The sequence below is a fragment of the Poecilia mexicana genome, unplaced genomic scaffold (genome assembly GCF_051168715.1).
Source record: "Poecilia mexicana isolate PSO_F unplaced genomic scaffold, ASM5116871v1 scaffold_18, whole genome shotgun sequence".
Classification (NCBI taxonomy): Eukaryota; Metazoa; Chordata; class Actinopteri; order Cyprinodontiformes; family Poeciliidae; genus Poecilia; species Poecilia mexicana.
Genome location: NW_028263387.1, coordinates 27,654,487 through 27,673,411, shown reverse-complemented (window position 1 = coordinate 27,673,411; position 18,925 = coordinate 27,654,487). Strand labels below are relative to the sequence as shown.

The 18,925-nt window shown below is 39.0% G+C and overlaps 2 pseudogenes across 1 annotated transcript in view; one reads left to right on the top strand and one right to left on the bottom strand.

Annotated features, from left to right (window-relative positions):
* Positions 1-13,835, bottom strand: part of LOC106910384 (uncharacterized) — a 65,945-nt pseudogene extending 52,110 nt beyond the window's left edge. Inside the window, exons 1-2 of the transcript XR_015766000.1 lie at positions 13,398-13,835; positions 12,353-12,485 (exon numbers count right to left, since the gene is read on the bottom strand). The product of XR_015766000.1 is annotated as an uncharacterized LOC106910384 (transcript). The remainder of the gene's footprint in view (positions 1-12,352; positions 12,486-13,397) is intronic.
* A 367-nt stretch (positions 13,836-14,202) lies between these two features.
* On the top strand, positions 14,203-18,755 carry LOC148154423 (uncharacterized; annotated as a pseudogene).
* Positions 18,756-18,925: the final 170 nt, after the last annotated feature.

The following is an 18,925-nucleotide window of genomic DNA, read 5'->3' as shown; positions in this document are numbered from 1 at the left end:
TAACTGCTCTTCGTTCATCACTGACTAAGGAGGCAGAGATTAAAATTAGATTTGCAAGGCAAAGCTTATATGAACATGGCAATAAACCTGGAAAATACTTAGCACATTTAACAAAAAAGAAGTCTAAGTCTCAGTCTATTTCTTCAATCACAGATTCAAACGGAAAACAGTTTTTTGATTCTGCAGCGATTAATGACATCTTTAAAAAGTTCTATGAAAACCTTTACAAACCTCAATTACATAATGATCCAGATTTAATAGATATTTCTTCTCTTCCCTCAGTCTTCCTACGCTGACTGAGGAACAGAGGTCACAGTTGGATTGTCCCATATCAAGGAGGGAGTTATTGGATGCCATTAAGGAGCTACAAACAGGCAAAGTGGAGTTTCGAGAAGTGCTAGCTGAACCGTTACTGAATATGTATAACGACTCTTTTGAGAAGGGTATATTACCTGTCTCTTTAAGGGAAGCAAATATATCTTTAATACTGAAAAAAGGCAAAGCTCCAGAAGACTGTGCCTCTTATAGACCAATCTCTCTGTTGAATGTAGATTTAAAACTCCTTTCGTCGTCTGGAATGTGTACTCCCTCTTTTAATTAACGAAGACCAAACAGGCTTTATTAAAGGCCGTAATTCAAATAACAACATGCGCCGGTTGCTTAACACAATCCAGATCTTTAATCAAAAGTCATTACCTGGTCTAGTGGTCTCACTTGATGCCGAAAAGGCATTTGACCGTGTTGAATGGCCCTACCTGTTTTCTACATTACGTCAGTTTGGCCTCAGTGAGAATTTTGTGAAATGGGTTATGCTTTTGTATAATAATCCCTGCTCAGCGGTTCTTACAAATGGGTTGCGGTCCTCCAACTTCCATGTTTTGAGAGGGACTAGGCAGGGCTGCCCTCTCTCCCCCCTGCTCTTTGCCTTGGCAGTGGAGCCATTCGCAGAAGCGGTGAGAGCTCGGGAGGACATACGAGGCCTAACCATTGGACAAAGACAGCATAAAATCACCTTATATGCTGATGATGTGCTGGTGGTATTGACTCAGCCCGAAACATCCATACCCTCTCTCATTGAGACCATCAATAAATTCAGTGACATTTCAGGTTATAAAATCAATTTCAACAAATCAGAAGTTATGCCATTAGGCATATTGAAACAAAAACCCCAGACTCTCTCTTCTTTCCCCTTTAAGTGGTCTCCAGAGGGTTTTGTGTATTTAGGGATCAAGATCACACCTGCTTTTGATCGAATGTATAAAAGTAATTTCACCCCCCTGTTTGAGCACGTTAGATTGGACCTGGAGAGATGGAAGACCTTACCGTTATCTTGGCTCGGCCGCGTTGCTCTTCTGAAAATGAATGTCCTACCCAGGTTATTATATCCAATACAGATGGTTCCAGTCCTTTTTACACATAAGACCATTAAAACTTTAAATAGCTGGTTTAGTTCTTTTATATGGGCAGGGAGAAAACCTCGTCTAAAAATTTCTACACTCTGTCTTCCATCCACAGAAGGCGGTCTCGACCTCCCAGATATAAGAATACCAGCTTAGTGTTCATATGCGAGTAGCTGCTGATTGGATACAGAAACCAGTTTCTCTCTGGCTTGACATAGAGAGCTCCATGTCTGGCATCCCTCTGAAAAACTTACTATTTCTTAACAAACTTAAAAAATTAAAATTGTGTTGTAGTAATCCTCTCACCTTATCTACTGTTAAAGCTTGGCAAGTAATTCAAAAGCTTGAGGGCAGGTCTAGCCTAACATCTCTTTTCACCCCACTATGTGATAATCCCCTTTTTTTACCTGGGATTTATGACTCTGGCTTTCAAGTATGGGCAACAAAAGGCATATCTGTTCTTTCTGATTTAATGGACGGGCCAAATTTGATGTCCTTTGATCAGTTATTTACCAAATATAATGTTCACAGACATGATTTTTTCCGGTATTTACAGGTGAGGGACTACATTTTGAAGAACACAACAATTCTCAGCAACCAAAATGTCTCTGATTGTGAAAATCAATTATTTAAACCAAAAATTACAAGTTCTATTAAGACCTGTTATAGTTTATTAAAAGAAGTAGGGGTTACTAAATTGACTGCCTTAAAGGAGACATGGGAAAAAGAGCTAGCTATGGAGATATGCAATGAGGCTTGGGATGAAGGGATGAGGCTTGGGAAAACGCAAAATATTTAAGTGTTTGTAATAAGGTTAAAGCTATTCAACTTAAAATTTTACATCGGGCCCGTATATCTCCACATCTGCGTCATCGATTTAATCCAGACCTTTCTCCGCTTTGCCCCAAATGTAAAATAGAGGTGGGTAATCTGACTCACTGTCTTTGGTCCTGTAGGAAAATTCAACAATTCTGGTTTAGTATAAAGAAAGAGTTGGACAAGATCTTCTCCATTAGCACTGAGTGTAATCCAATGTATATGTTACTGGGAGTGACAAACAGCCTTAAGAAGAATTGTGAAAAACATCTGTACAGGATGCTTACATTCTGCGCTAGAAAATGTGTCCTTTTGAACTGGATAACAGATAAGGTCCCATCCACAACACAATGGCAACGGACTGTCCTTGAATATGTGTCATTGGACTTTTTAACCAGTAAATTACATAATAGAGATGATATGTTTCATAATATTTGGGATCCCTTTATATTGTATACTGGTCTTGATATTTCTGCTATTTTTTCACGTAGCCTTACATAATATATTGCATTAATGTGTCTGTTTTATTTCACTACTTCATTTATTTATTTAATTATTATTTATTTATTTATTTATTTTGAGCTGGTGTATTGTAATGTTAATGTTGTGTGGAAAATGTTTGTTTTGTCTCCTTTTTTTTGTTTTTTGTTTGTCTTTATTCAAATGGAAAAATAACTAATAAAAAAATAAATAAATAACTAAACTAAAGATGATTTTATTCAGTCTGGGTTCGTAGCTGTTTATTAACTCCTTATACTTTAATATTTAACTTTTTTCTATTAACATTTCATCAATACAGGATATTAGTTTAGGTTCTCAATGATGATGATGATGATGATGATGATGATGATGATGATGATGATGAAGCAGCAGCAGCCTCTGGATGAAACCTGAGCCGCTGCCACCAGGGGGCGCTGTTGGTCCTGGAGCTGCAGTGTCTGGATGACCCTGAGGTCACAGAGGGTCACAGCTGGATTAGAGGCAGATTATTTATTCTCTGTGGATTTTAGTTCTGGTTCAGGAGGTTTAGATCATAAAATTATTTTATGAAATTAAAATAAACAGACAGAGGAAGAGGAACCAGAACAGAAAACTGGTTCATGGAACCGTCTGAGGAACAGAACCGGGTTCAGTTCTCTGAAGTGACTTTAAACCTGGAATCAGATCAGATTTTTAAATGTTTTTAAACTGACTGAACAGCAGCAGGTTCTGAAACCCAACCCCCTCAGAAACGGACCTCAAGTTTCTGCTGCTTTTCTTAGAAAAACTACTTCCTGTTATTTAGAGGAACTGAAACCAGTCGGCCATTTTCTGATAAAACATTCTCACTGAATGAGGCTGCAGTCGCTGCTCTGGGTTTGATTCTCACTATAAAGGTGTTAAAACCAACCAGGGTGTTTGGAGGCTCTGGGTTTGATTCTCAGGCCTTTGGCTGCAGGTCGTCCCTCCTGTTCATGTCCTAAAGCAGTAAAGGACAATAAAGCCTGAAAGTATTTAAAAACTAACTCTCCAGTTAAAGAAATGATTTTCTAAACTTTATCTTGCTGAGGCGACCCAGAGGTAAAGCATGTGACCCAAATGTCCTCAGCATGTCTGACCCAGTTGGTTCAGACGATGTTTGTTTGGACCATCAACCTCCTTCCCTCAGTGACATCAGTGAAGACGAGTCGGTTCTGGTTCTGTCTGCAGTTCTTGGTCAGAGCCGAGTTGGACCCACTACTCCAGGCTCTTCCAGGTGTTTTCAGGTTTCAGTCGGTTGCTAGGCAACATGGAGCATCAGCTTCCTGTAAGGGTTTTGTTGCTAGGCAACATGGAGCATCAGCTTCCTGTAGGGGTTTTGTTGCTAGGCAACATGGAGCATCAGCTTCCTGTAGGGGTTTTGTTGCTAGGCAACATGGAGCATCAGCTTCCTGTAGGGGTTTTATAGTGGGTTCAGGTCTGGATACCGACTGGGCCGCTCCAGAACCTTTAAATACTTCCTATAGAGCCACTCTTTAGTTCTCTGGCTGTAAATTAAGGGCTTAGTGCTGTCAATCACCTCATGTATGTGCTGCTCACACCCTCCTCTTGCTCTCTGCTGTTTCACCACAACAGAATCTGCCATGACGGCTAACAGTGTTTATCATCTGCAGAGGAAAATGTTGAATAAACTCAAAATTCATGTTGAGTTTATTCAATATAAAGATCACAAACACACAAAGCTGAACATCTGAAAGGAGTTTTAGTTTCATTTTATTTTTCTAATTAAAGTCATGAAAGTATAATTTGGTTAAAAAAAACAAAGCAAAACTATTAAAAGTGAAAACTTTCATTTAATATAGATGCTCTAAACGCTCAAAGCTTTGATCTGTAGTTTAATTTTCTTCATAAATTTCAAAGAATAAAAATTTGCTGTGGTTATCCGAAATGTTTAATTTTGTTTTCTTGGATTAACACATATGTTCCACATTTAAAAAATCCACTTTGGTTTTTTTAAGTGCAATATTAACACTTTAAACACATAAATCTGAGTATAAAACGTTTGGCCATGTTAAAGACTTTAAATGATGAACAGCAGGATGTTTGTGGATCCACATCTGAGCCTCAGCTTCTGCAGCTCATCAGTTATTCCTCAGCATCTTTTCCCTCAGCATCGTCTTTCAGGCTCGCTGGGTGAAGATCTGATGTTGGGGAGAGAAACCTTCAGGATTCACCACCAACGGACTCATCATCTCCATCCTGGAGAGAAACCAGAAATCATCCTCAGAAATAAAACCATGACAGGATCAAATTACTGACTCCTGTTTTAATGTTTGTTCCTGTTTTATACTTAATGTAACTTTAGTTTCCTGCATGGACTTTACTAATTCACCAAACTTAAAGCCACAACCTCTAATCTCAGACCCAATCAGGAGATTTAAAGCTGAAGAGCAGGGCCGGCCCAAGGCATAACCAAACTAAGTGACTGCTCCAAAGCTGGTAGAAGAAAAGTTAGTGAAACAATGTTTCAATAAAAGGTTTAACCTTCAGGGAGAGAAAAGGAGGAAGAAAAAAGACAAGATAAAGGAGAAATCTATGAAGAGAAGCCAAATCTGATGTCTAACGTGTTTGATAACATTTGATAATAATTAAAACTTCAGTGTTTGACATTATCTAGCAAAATGTTTTTCCTTCAGGCTGCATGGCTGCTGCATCAATGAGCTGCTCTGTCTGCTGCTGATAATTTATGTTAAAACAAACATTATTTTACTAAGTTATGAGAAACTTCTGTTAAAATCATTAAGGCTCAGAATCAGTCCAGTACCGGTACCGGTCCACATTCTCAGGGGAGAAAGACTCACCTGGTATAAATTACATTTTTAGCTGTTGGAGTTAAGAGAAATTAATTTAATCAGAGAATCTCATGAATGTGTGTAGAGCTGCACCGATTGCAGTTTTCTGGCCGATCCCTGGTTACCGATCTTTAAAAAGCCTGAGCTGCTGATTTTGATTATGATATAAATTTATTTTTGTCTGAATTGTTGCTAAATGTAGGAAGAAAGTCACTGAGTTTCCACAGTGGGTGAATATTGTTGACTGTAAAGGTTCAGACCTGGTTGGTCTGTCAGTCAAACGTCTCACTGAGGACAGAGGATGAGTTATAAACCTTTGCTGATGAAGGTCAGGGGATAAGATGGGCTTCATGTGTAAATATCAGCCGATCACGATCCCCCAAAATGAAGGAAACTGCTGCTGATGAATGGATCCTATATTATACATTCATATAGGATGTGATGCTAATAGCTCTGCCAGAGATGCAATAAGTTTATAGCAGGTTTTTGAAGGATCTAATCGTCTGATTGTTCAGATGACTGCAGCAGAACCAGATTTGACTCAGGGCCCCATGGAGGCCTGGGCCGGTTCTGGGTCAGAGGATCGTTGTTTCAGACTGTGGCATCTTCACTGAGGGTCATAAAGTTGGGAAAAGGCTGAAGGAAAATCTGCCACATCATCCACCTTCAGTCTGAGTTACTGATGCTTTGGCTTCATGGGAACATAAAGAATATAAAGAATATAAATCAGGTTTATGACACTAGAGGCAGAGATTCATATAAAATCTGGTAAGAAGAAACACAGTTTGATGCAGAACTGAACTGAGTTGATCATCTGATTCTCTGAGTCACTATTAGTTGTTCTGTCACAGGATGAAGAAGCAGGAAATAGTTTATAAATTCATAGTTTTACCTCTGGTTCTGATTCTGTCTGTGGAAAACCAACATCTTTTATCTTCACAGAGTCAGTCACTGTAAAATGAAGCAAACATTCATCACTGTTTGCTACAACGGCTGTTAACATGCCACATTATATTTAAACGTTTTATTTAGCAGGACTTGATAAACAGCGTCATGTCAGCAGGTCGTTTTTAACTCAGCACCTTTAAACTGAGTCTCTAAAGATACCAGGGGAATTTATCTGAAGCGAAGCAGCAGACCACAAACCTATCGACCATTTAGAGATGAAACTTTTCACCACAAAGTAGAAAACAAGAAAACTGTGAAGGTTTGAACTGCATCAGAAACCAGTAAGACCAGTGAGAGGAAAACCAGTCGGAGCTGCTGGTTATTCACCACCTGCTAAAAACGGCTAATTTTAAACATACCTTAATGAGCATCAATACTGTCAACGTCAGGTAAAGTGGTTCTTTGTGTGCAAGATAATAAAAATAAAACAGGTGGTGAAATTTACTGAGTCTCAGAACAAGAATCTCATCTGAGATCCAGATCCATCAGAAACTGGATCTCTGTGTTGATCCTTCAGGTGCAGCAGTAGAGAAAGATGTTGGGTTACATTAGATTAAGTTTTATTATTTTCAGTTACTGAATCCACCTGAACTGATATTTTCAACTGATTAAAAAAGTAAAAAACATTTTAGAAATGTGGACGTTCAGCTCTGCTGTGTCACTGAGGTCCTAGTAAAATCATCTTAGTGAACATTTCATCATCAGACTGATCAGTTTCCTTCAGATCGTCACATCGGCCCGTTTGGGTTGCAGTGCTGATCTGTGTGGATTCTCATTTCTGCAGCGGTTCTGGAGAGGAAACCCGACCTGAGCTGCCTTGGATGTTCCCTCTGTGGTCGACATCCTGAGTTTCTATTAAAAGACTTTAAAGTCCTTCAGTATAAATAAAGATTTAGCTCTTTGATGAAGTTGGACGATTCCTGTGTAAAACTCTCTGTCTCATAAAAATATTAAATATCAACATTGCTGTCTGAGAGCATTTCTGCATGAAGCACAGCAACAAACTTCTGACCAATCAGAGGCTCTGAAATGGGTCGACTGGGTCTGGTGTCGAGTTCGGCAGACGACTCTCTGACAACAAGATGATCATTTTCATCACGTCAGTAAGAACCGATTCAGAACGCTGCATGAAGTCTGTTGTAGCCTTTAGTAATGTTCTCTTTTGACTTCTTTAGTTACAAAATAGAAATAAAAGGATTAAAATTTACTGTAATGATTGTTTTTAGATAAAACTGGATGGGTGAACAAAGTTTGTCTCACCTTCAGGTTTTCTCTGTTCATTTCTCAACAGTTGAATCAGCAGAACCAGAATCAGGGAGTAAAACCCAAAAATCACACATGGTGGAGTCAGGAGCATGAAGAGATGAGACTGGGAGGAAGAGGAAGATGATGATGGAGGACCAGAATCAGCTGATGATTTCTCTGAAATAAAGTTTTAGTATTAAATAAATGCACAACAATTTATTTTGAAAACCAAAGTTAAATAATATTTTCATCCTCTGACCTTCCACAGAGATCCTGCTGGATGGAGACTCTCCCTGACCGCTGATCTTACCAACAGAGACAGAGAGCTGGATGCTGCTGGTGGAGGATCCAGACATGGACTCACACCAGTACAGGCCAGAGTCTGATGGGAACAAGGTGATTTCACAGGTAGAACCAGCTGATCTCCCCCATCCATCTTTCTGACACTCAGTCCTGGTCTCTCTGCTTGTGTTTCTCCTCACAGTTCCTCCATCAGAGCAGCTCAGAGAAACTTTTTCTCCTTTAGAGAACTGAGATCTGTTGGGACTCACAGTCAGAGCAGCTGGAGAGACTGAAGAGATTCAATGATCATGATTTCAGTGGTTAATAAAGCAAAAAAGCATCATATTGAACAATTATATACATTTTTTAAATTAAATTCTCAGATGTAACATTTAATCCAAAGAACATCTTTGAATATTTAACATCATTTTAATGTAACAAAGTTCACCAACCTTCATCTGTTGAGCAGCTCAGCAAGAAGATCAGAACTAGAGAAAAATAAATATTTATTCACTATAAACTAAAACTGAACACATTGAACACAATGTGCTGTGAAACTGTGTATTCAGAAATCATATTTATTTTATTAGCTCTGTTTTTATGCTAACTGGTGGTAAATGACTTGTTTAGCTCCATCAAGTCCAGAGAACCAAAAAGCTTCAACAACATTCAGTTTTTCACCCACTGAGCTACTGAATCGTAGCCTCAGCTGCCCTGGTGACAGAGGTGTGACCAGGGCCGGCCCAAGGCATAAGCAAACTAAGTAGTCGCTTAGGGTCCCAAGGCCACCAGGGGGCCCCCTCGGTGGAGCTGATTTTTTTTTTTTTAGTAATCATTTCTATGTCATTATAATTTCAAAAATCCACAATTTCACTATGAAGTGATTTATTTTTATAATAATATATATTTGATAATGTATGTAGAAATTATTATTTTATAGACAAAGAAAATAAGTAAATTGCTCTTGGGGCCCCCTGGTGGCCGCGGTAGGTACCGCAGCTCCGCTGGTACCATGAGCTGCAATGAGCATCCAAACGTCCAAAGCTCCGGTCAGAAGCTAAGCTAGCAAAACAATGTCTGGGAAAAGGACTCATCCTTCAGGGAGGGAGAGAAGAAGGAGGAAGAACAGAAAAAAGCCCAGATAAAGGTTTGTTTTAATGAGCCTTGGTGATGTAAAGATTAGTAAAGCTGCTAGTAGTAAATTAGCCTGATAGCGACCTGGACCGGTCCAGTTCAACAGCCAGACATTTATGCTAGGCTCTCTGTGTGAAACTGAGTTTAAACTGTAAATGAGTTGATTCTCATGGTGGTTCTGTATATTTCTGAGGTATTTTGGCTTCAAAACGCCGAGTTTGATAAGGTTTGATAACAATAATTAAAACTTATCACTGTCAGACATCGTGTAGCTAAATGTTTCTACGTCAGGCTACATGGATGAGCTGCTCTGTGCTGTAGCTGGGATTTGCTGTTTGCTGCTGATCAGAAGCATTGTGTGGCTAAACAAACATTATTTTTCTAAGTTATGTGAAACTTCTATTAAAATCATTAAGGCTCAGAATCAGTCCAGTACCGGTACCGGTCCACATTCCAGGGGAGAAAGACTCACCTGGTATAAATTTCATTTTTAGCTATTGGAGTTACGTTATGAGAAATTTATTTATGTCATGAATGTGTGTAGAGCTGCACCGATTGCAGTTTTCTGGCCGATCCCTGGTTACCGATCTTTAAAAAACCTGAGCTGCTGATTTTGCTTTTGGCTGTGTAGAGAATAAAATCATGAACTTCTGGCTCGTTATATTCTCTTGTCCTCCTGGATTCAATGATTCCATGCGTGGGAATAAAAGCCACACAGAGATGACAGTCAACGCTCCATGTCTTACATTTTCAGAGTTTATTCTAACATTTAAAAGTATAAAATCACACTGACAACACACTAAAACAGACATTCATTTACCTGAGACAAATGGAAACGAAGAAAGAAAGAAAAGCAAAGACGTCTTTGGAGAATTGCAAGAGCAAATCTGATTTGTTACTTCTATGTACAAACTTTTATAGTAAAGGCGTATTCTTCTCTTTAATTTATTCAAATAAGGCGCATCTTTGCTCATCCAACCAGAAGCTGTATCTGACCCTCTTAAAGTTGAAAACAAATTGTAGGGAGTTTTCAAGATCAAACACCATTTTGTCACCTTTGTCTAAACCAGTGGTTCGCAAACTTTTTCTTCAGCACCCCCCCAGTGGCTTCCAAACATTCTCTGTGCCCCGACTCCCACCCCCCTATGGATTACAAATGGCTGTCTGGTTGAAACCGCGTGTGATGGAGGGGGGCGGAGGGGGCATTGACTTTTTTGGGGGCAAAATGAATGTACGTAGCTGAAAAAAGACACCATCGGTAGCCTACAAGGTACTTGTTAAGCTGAAGGTTCTGTATTGATATTAGCTAGTCATCTTTTAGCTAACATTAGCTAGTCATCTTTTAGCTAACATTAGCTAGTCATCTTTTAGCTAACATTACCTGCATCCAGCAGCTTTACTCAACTCAGTCGGTTAGTTTGGAGGGAAAAACTGTGAAAAGTTCTTTGCGTTTTGCTGGTTTGCTGCCGTGATTCTAACACAAACCTACGTAGCTCCGCCCAGCAGCAGCAGGTCTCCTTCACAGGTGGAAACCCAGCGCGAGCCTCTTAGCGCTCATGTTGCGTTTAAAGGCGGCTCGGAAAAACAGGTTACAACATGTTAACAACGGATTAAACAGTTTTAACTGCTGATAAAAGTGACAGAGGACACAGATATGGGAAGTGTGGAAGCCTCTACTGTATCAAATTGACAGGAATAACAGAGAGTTGGCCATTCTAAGGTAAAAACCCAGCGCATACAGTGTTCATGTTTTGTTTTTTTTTTCATCCAGACGGCTTCCCGCGCCCCCCCTGCAATGACACGGCGCCCCCCCTAGGGGGCGCGCCCCACAGTTTGGGAACCTCTGGTCTAAACAATGTGGAAGCAGAGCTTCTCCTGAACTCCTGCTGTTTTATGGCTTTTCACAGATCAGTGTCAAGCTGGAACTTCTCCTGATTGTTTCCCACACAGACAAAAGGGCAAATTAGAAGATCTTGGCAAACCATCTGCTGTAACTACAGGTAACATAAAGGTCAATAGGCCAGAATAAGTTATTAATCTCTAAACTATAATTAGGCTATTTCAATCAAGACATGTTAACAACTAGGAAAGATCACAAATTAGATTATGTGTTTTACAGATGTTCAATGTTGCATTCAGTTTTACACCAGCTGTTTAAATCTTATCAAGATGGTCAAAAGGTTAAACTCACACAAACAGCCACGACCCCCTGCGGATGCCTGCTCTGTCCACAGGGAGGTTAAGAACTGTTATAGAAAACTACAACTAAACTATTTTAATTCAACTTATTGTGTTATATCTAATATAAACATACTACAAATGAGATGCCCACTGGACCATGGAGGCAATTTAGAACCAAATTTTCTTATTTTAAAACACTGTTAATTTTATATAATATTGTACATGTGGTTAAGTTAAAAAAAACTAACATATTTTAAATTTATTTTCCTAACAGTTGATATATGTATATTTTTTTTTTTGTCTGAAATGTTGCTAAATGTAGTAAGAAAGTCACTGAGTTTCCACAGTGGGTGAATATTAACTGTAAAGGTTCAGACCTGGTTGGTCTGTCAGTCAAACGTCTCACTGCAGAGCAGAAGAGGACAGAGGATGAGTTATAAACCTTTGCTGATGAAGATCAGGGGATAAGATGGGCTTCACATGTAAGTATCAGCAGATCACGATCCCCCAAAATGAAGGAAATCGGCTCCCAGAAATCAACTGGTGGATAAATCAGCTGGTCAATAAATGTGTCCTATATTATACATGAATATAATGTAAACAGCCAGAGATGCAATAAGTTTATAGCAGGTGTGTGAATGACCTGATGATCGGACTGCTGACTGCAGCCGGTCCGCATTGTTAGCAGAACTGGAGGGCCTCAAAACCAGATCTGGCTTAGGGCCCCATGGAGGCTTAGGGCCCATGGAGGCTTAGGGCCGGCCCTGGGTGAGGCTGCCATGCACTGATGCCACTGGACCCTCTGACCTCCAACAGCAGGAGGAGCGGGTATCGAACCAGCAACCCACTGATTATGGAACAAACTCCTAGTACTTTGTCCCACAATTATTAGACAATGAGATCTATTTCATACTCAGACTCATCCAGCCCCCCAGTAATTATATCATTAAATCCGTCCAGTAAAATGTCTCCAGTGTCTCTCAGACAGAGAGAAATGCTGATCCAGCAGAAAGAGACTAAAACTTGTCTACTTACAGATCAGACAGTGAGATGTTCCTTCCATTGTTCTTCTCAGTGATCTGACCTGACGATGTTTCACTGAAGCTGAGAACGGCTGGCTGAGCCGCCTACTTCCTGCTGCTGGTCCGTCTGCTGCAGAGAGGAGGGGCTGCAGGGCAGGAAGGCTGTTAATCAGGGATGTATAATTGAGAAAATAAATTCAAAGGGTTCTGTCATGGTGGAGATCTTTACTGTTTTTATTCAGGAACAAGAATTTTCCCAGCTGAGATAAAGAGGAAGACTATGGAGAGGCTCATGGATGAGATGAAGGAGAAAATAAAGAAGGCTGATGTTATAGAAGAGTTTGAAGATGGCATTGGAAGGAGAGAGGCGCCCCCTAATGGTAGCAACTGGAGCAAAATGACCATTTTTAATAATCATCGTTGTCATCATCATGAGCTTCTCTTCAGTGAGGATCTCTGTGGTTCTGTTCAGGAAACAAACCTCTCAGTTGGGCTTCAGATGCTGAAACTTCTGTCTGGATTTTTGGAGATCAAACCAGATTCAGATTCAGCGGCACTTACATTAAGCAGCACAGTGACGTGCGGTGAGGTTCTTTGCTGGTGAGCCATTGACTTATGACTTAGACACCACACGTTATTGGACGTACAGAAATTTCGCGCATGCATACAACGCTGGAGGGCAAAAAGACTAATCTTTTACATGTCATCCATAGCCGCGTTAACTCAGTGAAACTTAGAAATCTAGGTATTGATTTCGTGCTATGATCCACAGCAAAGTGATCTGTATTCGTTAAGCTACGCAGACTCGTTGCCATAGCAACTGACAACAATGCCACTTCATGTTTTAGGATTTAACACCAAAAAAACATTCAAGAATTTTGCACACAGAACAGAACATTTAGTCTGTTGTTGTAGTATGTTTTAGGCTTAATGTTTAATTAATAAATAATTAGTGTGGTAGATTAGCTACCGCTTCTACTTTACTGAATTATTTAAGCATAAACTGTAGCCCACAAAACGCACATTTCATAAAAAAAAACATCTTATTGCTGTCTTACCTTTATGTATCCATGAAATCCATGCACCGCTAATTCTGCATGAAATATCCGTTCATCCAAAGCCAAGTCTATCCTCATGTCTTTTCTACTCCGTTTGAGAATCATCAAACTGTCTCGAAGCAAAACCTTCAGCTCCGGTGTTGGTCTTCCTTTAGTTATTATCTCCTGCTTCAACTGAAAATCCACTTTAGAAAACTGTTTAAGTGTAGAAATGTAGTCTTTCATGTTGACGTCGGAAGAGAGGAGACAACAAATATATCGCTGCTCTTTACTTATTTACTGTGTGGCTAGCTCCATGGCTAGCTCACTGTGTCTTACTCTGCAGTTGTGCAGTCACAATATCTGGGATCATGAGCGCCCCCTGCCATGAGGCAGGAGAACTGCCTGCCTCCCCTGGAGTCTGTTTTCTGCCGTTTCTGATCGCTTCCCCGCACACAAAACACGATACACACACAGTTAGTGACAAAAAAACACTGTATACATAAGCGAAATTATGGAAAATCAGTCCATATATTAAATGTTTTTTAGCCATTTTATTGCCGGCGTACAGACAGGAGGAGCTGCTCTCATGGCAGCCAGTGCAGTTAGTGAGAGGTTGATCAGTCCAGGTGAGGCTCAGCTCGCTGCTGCCTCACCGGCTTCGCTTCTGAGCATTTGAATGGGAAAATGCGAAAATCCAGCGATTTTGAAGAAAAAAATCATCAGAATTGGTTAAGCTAAGTAAAAAATAGATACTTTATAGTACAAACCACAGGGTGAAAATAGCAATATAAATGGCTTTATTATTATATATTATTTTTCCATGATGACAGGTGAGGCTCTGCCTGCAGTGTTCAGTCTATCCACTCGCCTGTATAAATGCTCCACCATGGTGTAACCAGGAAGCAGCTCTGGGTGGAGAAAGGCTGCCGTACTCCAGGCATTGTGTCAGTGGATTCTCATTGCTTCTCCGAAAAACGATAGAAACCGGACATTATCATGAATCAATAAAATCATCCCTGGCTAAACTTGAAAATTGGACGTTATGCTGCTAACACTATCAATGCTCCCTTGTCAGATTTCCAGCACAGATAAACAGGACACCTGTTCTAGTACGGTGCGCTAAATAATAAAACATAATTTAACGAAGCTTCAGGGCAGATACATTTTCCTCCAGGAATTTTAACAATCGAGGTACTCGAATCATTCAAGGAATTGTTTTAGCCCTTGTCATGATTGAATGATTTATGTTTATGTCCACTAGGTGGCAAGCATGAGTTCACTTGAATGTATAAATATAGAGAATGGAACAATAGAAGTAGATGTGACACACCTGTGAGCAAGCTGTGTGAACAGACCTCTAAAAGATGCTTTAATAAAAGTATCTTAGCATTATACAACGTCTGGTCTTTATCAAGCACGAATACAACAGCCCTAGTCACCAGTCCATCACAGGGCCCTGAACGCTAACAATGAATAACATGTGAAAGAGAAATGGTAGATTAACAAGGGGAATAAATTGTGTCAAATTATTTTAAAATAAAATCAAGTTTCTTAAGCACTTCATGTTGGGTTTTGCTGTTAAAAATGTGGCCAGCTGCTCAGTGTAAAAAAAATAAAAATAAAAAAATCCTTCCACCATGAAGACGATGTGGAGGTTCATCCAAGTTTATTTGACTCGAGTATCCAGGGGTGAAAGTAAGGGGGTACGGCAGGGTCCTGCGTACCCCCAAGAGATTTAGCGGGGGTACGCAGGACCCTCAAGAGACGGAGCGGCTGTCTGCTGTAAAAAGTCAACGGGTTCACTGTGTAGCCATGAGTTCACCCACTAATCAGCCGTGACTGGTTAGTTTTTCAAGAACAATCTAAAACACAATTTAATCAGTTAATTGCTTTTTTCCCATTTCATATTGTTTCTGAACTCTTTGTGCTTCGCTAGATCAGCGGTGCAACACGTCGATCGCGGGAGGTTTTGAGTCGATCTCGGCATCAGGTGACAAACTGAACGCAGCCAGGAGGCTGAGACCAGCAGGTCCTCATCAAAATGTTCGTAACTTTATTAAAGAACAACAAAAAGAATCAACAAAACGTGTTCAAATTAATGACCCGACAACAATAAAACAATACTCTGCAAGTGTCACTAAAATGATTTCTGTCTTGAAAATTTGTATGTTCATTTCTAACCATTATGAGTGTGATGTAAGTGTTTGGTTCACGTTGTGAGTTTTGTATAAAATGAATATTTCATTTCGTCTCAAAGAATATTTTTCTGTTGTAGGTTATCGCGAGATTTGCAGGCATATGAGAGACTGCGAGACTTGAATAAACTGAGATCAAGCAGAAGCCTGGAACCGAGGTACGTGCAGCAACCTTAGACTTCAGTAGCTGTAAAGGTGATTTGTTTGTAATATTTTGTAAATTTATCAGTTATGATGTCTTATTTCATATTTTAATTTAGAGTGGACAAGATGAAGAATATCTGTTAAAGCCCTCCGAAGTGGCAGGCGGCCACAAGGTAACTTTTTGTTAAAGCACATGTCACCTGCCAGTCTGTAAATGTATCTCAGTGATTCTTGAGAATAGGGACAAAACAGGTCCTATGGATAAAGCACCAAATTTGAATAAAATATACACAAAATATAATTTTTTCAAATATCTGACTCAACTAACATGTGAGCACAACAATGTATATTTTTCTTGTGTTTATTTTTTAAAAAAATAAAAAATAAAATATTTAAAATATTTTTTAATTTTAAACATTGTAGTGCCTGTAAAAGCCCTTGTCCAGGAGCAGAACTCAATAAATTATAGTTTAAAACAATTAAAGAAATACTAAAATTATATATTATGACAATTAAGTATAAGTAGTCATATAAATAATTATAAAAGTATAGATACATTGAATTAAAAATCATTTTTATATATTTTCCAACTCCGTTGAAATGTGTAGTTTTTGTCAACACCGGCAGACATAAAAATAATGTAAAAAAAAAAAAATCAGCATGACGTCGTCTTTTCTCTTCCTTTGCTAAGAGGGCTAGTTAGCTCCGGTTAGCTTAAGTTATTCTTTAGTTTTTTTCTTCTGTTTTATTCCTAAGTTGTTTGTCACAACCATGATGTGTCATCACCAAAACTGACAATTTACAAAACTTTGAAATTTTGTGAAATAAAAGCTTAATTTTGGTAAACCGTAAAGATTTCATGGATCTGATGACCTACAATATGGGCTCCTTCAGAATAACATCATATAAATTGAGGTAGTTTGGTATTTTGTCAACTCCATCAGAGTTTTTCTGACTCTTTCAGTGAAATTGTTGTCAAATCTCACTTAAATGTGCAGTTAATTCATTTTAATGTATTTTACATAAATTGCATTACTTCACATGTACCGAGTTTTTCATTTTACTCACTAGTTTGTCACCACCTTCAGTTCTGGGTCAACTCCGTCAGATGGACTTTTTGTTGTTTTTTGTTTTAAATAATATTTCTTTTGTTTCTTGAGAAGCATTTGTCTGTAAAATGAGTAAAAATATCACTAATAGGGTATTTTAAAAATCATTTTATATTAATTTTTGTCAGATGGTGAACGTTCTGGGTCAGGTCGATTATTTATTTATTTTTATTATTTTTTTTAATGTTGCAACTGGGAGCCTGTACCTTAGCATCTTTACATTTCCAAAACATTACTTGTCATATTTGCATACATAAGGTTGAGAAATAACAAAAAAATAAATAAAATATGGGAAAATTAAAACCCATTTTGTCCCTATTCTCAAGAATCACTGATCTGCATCTAAAGCTTTGTATTTTATCTTTATAGTTTTCACGGTGTTTGATAAAGAGCCCGTCTACAGGAAGCCGCGCCAGTGTTGCCACTTTGGAGTTGCAGTGAAAACTCCGGCCAGCGCCGGTAAGAAGCTCGTTAAGACGACGGCAGCTGCAGTGAGTGGCGGTACCGTGATGCAACACAAGAGGGCGCCATTTGTCAAGCTCACCGCTCACAATGGTAAGGGTAAAGGTAATTTTATTTATACAGCACATTTTCAGCAACAAGGCAATACAAAGTGCTTTACAGGAATTTAAAGGAAATAAAATAACAAACCAAAGGAAGAAGCAACAGAAGAAAAAGCTAATAATGTTGATCCAATGTAAACTAGAAGCTAAGCATAGCAGTAACTGAAGTAAGGTAGAAATTAAGAAAGGACAGTGTTAAAAGTAGAATAAGTGTGGTTTAAGTGAAGTTTAAAGCCACAAAAAGTTTCTATAACACATTTAGTAGAAACTTTGCTTTGAAGTTGTTAAGAGTAAAGTTTACCAAGTTCTTTGAGTTGAAATACATCTGTATTACAACTACAGTATAAAAGTATTATTTAAGCCATAAATCAGAAATTTAAAGGAAATTTATTGCAATTTAAATAGAGCATTGAGTTTAACCAGACTTATAAGATGGCTGACAAAGACCATAAACAGCTCTATGCTGTATCATGTGCTGAAGTGGAGGAAAATGATTCTGAGCAAATCTCAGAACCACAGACTGAAGAAAAAGAGTAAGAACATTAACCAAAAAAGGTAAAGAGCTTCAAGAGGAGAAACTTAAAACACTTCAACATAGATATGCAGTCGGTTTTGAAAAATGGAGATATAAAGCAAGACTGAGCATCAAGGTCAAAATCCAGAAGGTCTAAAACAGGGGTGGGCAACTCCAGGCCTGGAGGGTCTCCTGCAACTTTTAAGTGTCTCTACTTCAACACACCTGAGTCAAATAATGAGGTCATTAGCAGGACTCTGGAGAACCTGACTGCACCGAGGAGGAGATTCAGCTGTTGGATCCAAGTGTGTTGGACCAGGGAGACATTAAGAGCTGCAGGACACCGGACCTCCAGGACCAGGATTGGACACTCCTGGTCTAAAAGTAGCTCAGGTAGTTCACAAACCACCAAGAGATTGGAAGCAGAGGCTGAGGCAGCTGCATCTCAAGAAATATTAGCAGTTATGGAAGAGCAAGGAAAGGAAACTACTGAGTTACAAAAACTGGAACGTGAGAATCTGGAAAGGCAGCAAGTAATGGAAGAAAGATTAAACGCTTGGGAGAAGTAAAAAATTTAATGCTGCAAAAGCACGAGTAAAGGTTTATGATGAAGCTGAAAGTATTTCTGCAAGTCAGAGTTCATTGCAGAGCATTAAAGCAGGGATCCAAGCAATCCCGTCACAGCACACAGTTCTTCTCCAGCTCTAAATGTAACCCAATTCCATTACGGTACAAACTTTGGATCTGTGCCACACATTCCTACAGTCATAAACCAAACTCCACAAAGTCCTGGTGAACAACCTGAGGTCACCATAAGCCAAACACTTAAGGCATAAAGTACACAGATTCTAGTAAAGCATTGATTAATGCCTGGTTTTAAAACTAGTCCACTGGACTTGTAGCCATTATTTTGTGCCCATTGTTCTCAATGTAATTTTAAAAATTAAAACGGTAAATACTAATTAACCGATGAAGCTTAGATTGTTTTCTGTTTTGTAATTTCTTTAAATCCACAAATGGT